Source organism: Triticum aestivum, chromosome 7B, assembly GCF_018294505.1.
Source record: "Triticum aestivum cultivar Chinese Spring chromosome 7B, IWGSC CS RefSeq v2.1, whole genome shotgun sequence".
NCBI lineage: Eukaryota > Viridiplantae > Streptophyta > Magnoliopsida > Poales > Poaceae > Triticum > Triticum aestivum.
In genome coordinates this window covers 32,681,837-32,689,758 of record NC_057813.1, presented here as the reverse complement: position 1 = coordinate 32,689,758, position 7,922 = coordinate 32,681,837, and positions in this window count along the sequence as shown.

Genomic DNA, 7,922 nt, shown 5'->3' with positions numbered 1-7,922 from the left:
GGAATGTCCTGAAAATCCATGGAGGCACTTTTTGGAAAATATAAAAAATACTGGCGAAAGATTCAAGACCAGGGGGGCCACACCCTGTCCACGAGGGTGGGGGCGCGCCCCCTCCCCCTGGGCGTGCCCCCTATCTTGTGGGCCCCCTGGACCTCCACCGTCCTCAACTCCAACTCCATATATTCACGTTCGGGGAGAAAAAAATCAGAGAGAAAGTTTCATCGTGTTTTACGACACGGAGCCACCGCCAAGCCCTAATCTCTCTCAAGAGAGCTGATCTGGAGTCTATTCGGGGCTCCGGAGAGGGCGATTCGTCGTCGTCGTCATCATCAACCATCCTCCATCACCAATTTCATGATGCTCACCGCCGTGCGTGAGTAATTCCATCATAGGCTTGCTGGACAGTGATGGGTTGGATGAGATTTACCATGTAATCAAGTTAGTTTTGTTAGGGTTTGATACCTAGTATCCACTATGTTCTGAGATTGATGTTGCTATGACTTTGCTATGCTTAATGCTTGTCACTAGGGCCCGAGTGCCATGATTTCAGATCTGAACCTATTAGGTTTTCATGAATATATGTGTGTTCTTGATCCTATCTTGCAAGTCTATAGTCACCTATTATGTGTTATGATCTGACAACCCCGAAGTGACAATAATCGGGATACTTCTCGGTGATGACCATAGGTTGAGGAGTTCATGTATTCACTATGTGCTAATGCTTTGCTCCGGTCTATTAAAAGGAGGCCTTAATATCCCTTAGTTTCCGCTAGGACCCCGCTGCCACGGGAGGGTAGGACAAAAGATGGCATGCAAGTTCTTTTCCATAAGCATGTATGACTATTTATGGAATACATGACTACATTACATTGATGAACTGGAGCTAGTTCTGTGTCACCCTATGTTATAGCTATTACATGAGGAATCGCATCCGGCATAATTATCCATCACTGATCCGTTGCATACGAGCTTTACACATATTGTTCCTCGCTTATTTACTTTTCCGTTGGTATTGTTACAATCACTACAAAACCCAAACACAATACTTTTGCTACTGTTACCTTTATTATCATATTACTTCGCTACTAAATACTTTGTTGTAGATACTAAGTTATCCAGGTGTGGTTGAATTGACAACTCAACTGCTAATACTCAAGAATATTCTTTGGCTCCCCTTGTGTCGAATCAATAAATTCGGGTTGAATACTTTACCCTCAAAAGTTGGTGCGATCCCCTACACTTGTGGGTTATCAAGGATAAGAATCATCGAGTGGAGCTGGAACAAAATGTGCAGAATGCAAATGACAGAGTGATTTCTCAGTGTTGAAATCGGCTAAACCAAGTTAGTTCCTTCGCTGGCACCGAAAAATTTCGGTTTGACCGAAAGAGGAAAGTTGGTTTGTCCGAATTTATTTTAGAGAAAGTGCATGATGTCTACTACACAACCTTCTTCTTGTAGACGTTGTTGGGCCTCCAAGTGCAGAGGTTTGTAGGACAGTAGCAAATTTCCCTCAAGTGGATGACCTAAGGTTTATCAATCTGTGGGAGGCGTAGGATGAAGATGGTCTCTCTCAAACAACCCTGCAACCAAATAACAAAGAGTCTCTTGTGTCCCCAACACACCCAATACAATGGTAAATTGTATAGGTGCACTAGTTCGGCGAAGAGATGGTGATGCAAGTGCAATATGGTAGTAGATATAAGTTTTTGTAATCTGAAAATATAAAAACAGCAAGGTAACTAATGACAAAAGTGAGCACAAATGGTATTGCAATGCGTTGAAACAAGGCCTAGGGTTCATACTTTCACTAGTGCAAGTTCTCTCAACAATAACAACATAGATAGATCATATAACAATCCCTCAACATGCAACAAAGAGTCACTCCAAAGCCACTAATAGCGGAGAACAAATGAAGAGATTATGGTAGGGTACGAAACCACCTCAAAGTTATTCTTTCGGATCGATCTATTCAAGAGTTTGTACTAGAATAACACCTTAAGACACAAATCAACCAAAAACCCTAATGTCACCTAGATACTCCATTGTCACCTCAAGTATCCGTGGGCACGATTATATGATATGCCTCACACAATCTCAGATTCATCTATACAACCAACACAAAGTACTTCAAAGAGTGCCCCAAAGTTTCTACCGGAGAGTCAAGATGAAAACGTGTGCCAACCCCTATGCATAGGTTCATGGGCGGAACCCGCAAGTTGATCACCAAAACATACATCAAGTGGATCACGTGAATATCCCATTGTCACCACAGATAAGCACGGCAAGACATACATAAAGTGTTCTCAAATCCTTAAAGACTCAATCCGACAAGATAACTTCAAGAGGAAAACTCAATTCATCACAAGAGAGTAGAGGGGGAGAAACATCATAAGATCCAACTATAATAGCAAAGATCGCGATACATCAAGATCATGCTATAGAGAGAACACGAGAGAGAGAGAGAGAGAGAGAGAGAGATCAAACACATAGCTACTGGTACATACCCTCAGCCCCGAGGGTGAACTACTCCCTCCTCGTCATGGAGAGCGGCGGGATGATGAAGATGGCCACCGATGATGGGTTCCCCCTCCGGCAAGGTGCCGGAACTGGCTCCCGAGAGGTTTTTGGTGGCTATAGAGGCTTGCGGCGGCGGAACTCCCGATCTATCTTCGTATTCAATATTTTTAGGGTACGTGGACTTATATAGGCGAAAGAAATCGGTCGGGGGAGCCTTGAGGGGCCCAGGAGATAGGGGGCGTGCCCAGGGGGTGGGCGCACCCTCCTATCTCCTGGCTTCCTCGAACCTTCCCTGGCTTGAACTCCAACTCTCCCGGATCATATCTTTTCCAAAAATCATGCTCCCGAAGATTTCATTCCGTTTGGACTCCGTTTGATATTCCTTTTCTTCGAAATACTGAAACAGGCAGTAAAACAGCAATATGGGTTGGGCCTCTGGTTAATAGGTTAGTCCCAAAAGTAATATAAAAGTGTATAATAAAGCCCGTAATCATTAAAAATAGATAATAAAATAGCTTGAATTCTTCATAAATTATAGATACGTTGGAGACGTATCAGCATCCCCAAGCTTAATTCCTGCTCGTCCTCGAGTAGGTAAATGATAAAAGAAAGAATTTATGAAGTGTGAATTTTAGAAGGTGTGCAAGTTTGATCAATGATAATTTAAATCACCTTTTCTAGCATGATTATATGTCATAACAGTAGTTCATCTCATAAAACTTCTCACGATCAAGTAACAAACTATTCACATGTTAAAGCATAGACCATAAACTTTCTTGAAAACTAGCAAACTTCATTCTCGGTCATCAAACAATTACAATTCATCTTATTTTCAGGAAGGGTCTATGTCAGAGCTTTGATTTAGCAAACTCCACATGCTCAACTATCATATAGTCTTCTACAATTGCTAACACTCACGCAATACTAATAGTTATGGAGTTTCAATCGGACACTGAGAAAGATAGGGGCTTATAGTGTTTCCTCCCAACATATTCACCTTTGGGTGATGTCAACAATAATTGTTCATGCTAACTTACATCCAATTGGATATATATATTAGGATCTTCCCAACACGAGGTGCTTGCCAAAGGATAAAATGAAAAAGGGAAAGGTGAAGATCACCTTGACTCTTGCATAAAGTAAAAGACATAAAGTAAAAGATAGGCCCTTTGCAGAGGGAAGCAAAGGTTGTCATGCGCTTTTAGGGTTGGATGCACAAAATCTTAATGCCAAAGAACGTCACTTTATATTACCACTTGTATATGGACCTTTATTATGCAGTCCGTCGTTTTCTTGCTTCCATAACAAGATCGTATAAAGCTTATTTTCTTCACACTGATAGATCATACATATTTAGAGAGCAATTTTTATTGCTTGCACCGATGACAACTTACTTGAAGGATAGGTATGGTGGACTCTCATGGCAAAACTGGGTTTAAGGGTATTTGGAAGCACAAGTAGTATCTCTACTTGGTGCAAGGAATTTGGCTAGCATGAGGGGGAAAGGCAAGCTCAACATGTTTGAATGATCCATGACAATATACTTTAACTGAAATATGAGAAAACATAACCCGTTACGTTGTCTTCCTTGTCAAACATCAACTCTTTAGCATGTCATACTTAATGAGTTCTCACAATTATAAAAGATGTCTAAGATAGTATATTTATATGTGGAATCTCTCTTCCTTCAATATTCTTTCATGAATTGTTCAAATGACCAATACAATGCTTGCTAACCTTAAATGAATTTACAAACTCTACTTCTTAGATGTGAAGTCATTACTCCCCATGGGGTAAGAAAATGAGACATATATAGTTTCAGATTTATGACATTCAACTCATTCAATCATTTACTCATAGGATATAAGTGAAGCACACGAGTAAATGACAAAGTACTCCAACAAGATATAAGTGAAGATCAAAGAGTAGCTAAATAATTTTGTAGCTATGTGAAGACTCTCTCTCATTAAAGAATTTCAGATCATGGTATTTTATTCAAACATAAAGCAAAAAAATTACATTGCAAGGATAGCACAACTCATGTGAAGAAGCAAAAACTTAGGCTCAACCGATACTAACCGATAGTTGTTGAAGAAGAAAGGTGGGATGCCTATGGGGCATACCCAAGCTTAGATGCTTGAGACTTCTTGAAATATTATCTTGGGGTGCCTTGGGCATCCCCAAGCTTGATCTTTTGTGTCTCCTTAATTCCTCTCATATCATGGTTTCTCTTTTTATCAAAAGCTTCATCCACACCAAACTCAACAAAAACTCGTGAGATAGGTTAGTATAAACCAATGCAAAACCTTATCATTTTCTACTGTAACAAATCACTAAATTATTATTCAACATTGCATACTAAATGTCTCTGCATATTTAATACTCCTATACTCAAATAGAATCATTAAACAAGCAAACATAAGCAAACAATGCAAACATAACAGCAATCTGCCAAAACAGTACAGTCTGTAAAGAATGCAAGAGTATTAATACTTCCCTAACTCCAAAAATTATGAGAAAAATACTAAACTGTAGAAGATTTATATGAGATCATTATGCAAAAAGTTTCAACATTATATCATGCTCTTACTTTTCTAGGGAATTTTTGCAGCAGCGGTAAACTTTCTGTTTTCAAACAGCAACATGTATACTAGCAAAATAAGCATGGTAAAGGCTATCCTTGACATTTTTATTGAAACTAAAGATGCAAAACATTATTCTAAATAACAGAAAGCAAATACTTACAAAATGAAATGACGCTCCAAGCAAAACACATATCATGTGGTGAATAAAAATATAGCTCCAAGTAAAGTTACTGATGATTGAAGACGAAAGAGGGGATGCCATCCGGGGCATCCCCAAGCTTAGGCATTTGGCTATTCTTTAATATTATCTTGGGGTTCCTTGGGCATCCCCAAGTTTAGGCTCTTGCCACTCCTTATTCCATATTCCATTGAATCTTTACCCAAAACTTGAAAACTTCACAACACGAAACTCAACAGAAAACTCGTAAGCTCCGTTAGTATAAGAAAATAAAACCACCACTTAGGTACTGTAATGAACTCATTATAAATTCATATTGGTGTAATATCTACTGTATTCCAACTTATCTATGGTTCATACCACTTAATACTAGCCATAGATGCATCAAAATATGCCAACAAAACACAGAAAACAGAATCTGTCAAAAACAGAACAGTCTGTAGTAATATGTATCAAACGTATACTTTTGGAACTCCAACAATTCTAAAAAATTAGGAAGTCCTAAGTAATTTGTGTACCAATACAGATCAAAAAGAATAAGATCATAATCACGTTTCTGTGAATTAACAAAACTAATTTACTGGGTGAAAAAGTTTCTGATTCTCACAAGGATCAACACAACTATCACCGTAAGCTATCCTAAAGGTCTTACTTGGCACTTTATTGAAACAAAAGCTATAAAACATGATTATTACAGTAGAATAATCATGTGGACACACAAAAACAGTAAGGATAGATATTGGGTTGTCTCCCAACAAATGCTTTTCTTTAATGCCTTTCTAGCTAGGCATGATGATGACAATGATGCTCACCTAAAAGATAAGAATTGAAACATAATGGGAGCATCATGAAGCATATGACTAGCACATTTAAGTCTAACCGACTTCCTATGCATAGGGATTTTGTGAGAAAACAACTTATGAGAACAATAATCAACTAGCATAGGAAGGTAAAACAAGCATAGCTTCAAGATTTTCAACACATAGAGAGGAAACTTGACATTATTGCAATTCCTACAAGCATATATTCCTCCCTCATAATAATTTTCAGTAGCATCATGAATGAATTCAACAATATAACCAGCACCTAAAGCATTCTTTTCATGATCTATAAGCATAAAAAATTTACTACTCTCCACATAAGCAAAATTCTTCTCATTCGGAATTGTGGGAGTATCATAAGAGACTTGAACACTAAAAATTGTTTCCAGATTAAAAGAGTAATGTTCAGAAAAAGTGGAATCATAATCATGACAAGTTTATAAATATAATCATCACTACTTTTTATAGCATAAGTTTCATCACAATAATCATCATAAGTAGCAACTTCGTTCTCATCATAATCGATTGAAACCTCTTCCAAGGTAGTGGAATCATCACTAAATAAAGTTGACACTCTTCCAAATCCACTTTCATATTCATCACAATAAGATTCAACATCCTCCAAAATAGTGGGATCACTACTTCCTAAAGTTGACACTCTTCCAAACCCACTTTGATCAATATAATCATCATAGGTAAGAGGCATGCTATCATCATAACAACTTTGCATATCAAAACTTGGGAGGCAAAAACTATCATATTCATTAAATGTAGCATCCCCAAGCTTGGGACAAACATTAATTTCAGCAAATATATTCTCAAATATGTCATCCTCATCAAACATAGCTTCCCCAAGCTTGGTCCTTTTCATATCATAAGCATAATCACTCTCATCATTAATAGTATGGATAGCACCAATAGTATAGCAATTATCATAATCACAATGAGTAGTAGGAGCAACTTCATACGAGAGCGATACCTTTCTACCTTTGTTGATCCTTCTTTTCCTTTTCACATTATGTGTGGGTTCAACCTTCTTCTTTGAGCTCCTTATAGATGAGATTGGTTGAATAGAAAGCTCCTCCTCTTTACCTGATTCATCATAAGAAATAATAGGAGGAGATTGGGAAGTCTCTTCCCTTTCATTAGTATTCTCTTCATCTTCTAATTGCTTTCTTTTCTTTAGGTAATTGGCAATATAAGGATTTTCAACGCAATTCACCGCACAATACAAATAAATCTTCTCTAGATCAAAATCAAGAAATCTATCAAGATTAAATTTTGGAATACCCTCAGTTATACGTTTCATTTCTTCATACCCCAAAAGAAGACTAAGCTCTTTACGATGCCCAAGGGTAATCAAGCTATCACAATTTTTGGACATGATTCGATCATGAAACAGTTTGCATTGGAGATTTAAATGACCACATTCATTGCAAAGTTCACAAGGAGCACGAAAAATATTGAATCTTTCAGCACAATCATCAAGACTTTCTTGCAAACCTTTATTTTCTAAATACTTATGCCTCTTGCAATATCTATTTTCCCTATTTGGTGTGTACTTGCAAACCCAATCTACTCCACAAAAATCGACATGATTATAAGAGATATTTTCATCATAACTAGTGCAATCATCATTAGTACTACCTCTCTCTCAGTTTACAAGGCGTGCGCGTATCCCTAGGTCGTCAATTTGACCAACCTAATATAAGTAATATATTACAAAAAATATACCAATATAAACTTCAGATGTTCTATTTTCAAAAGATATAATTTTTGTGTTATATAGTTTATGTTAGGGTGATCAAATTGACAACCTA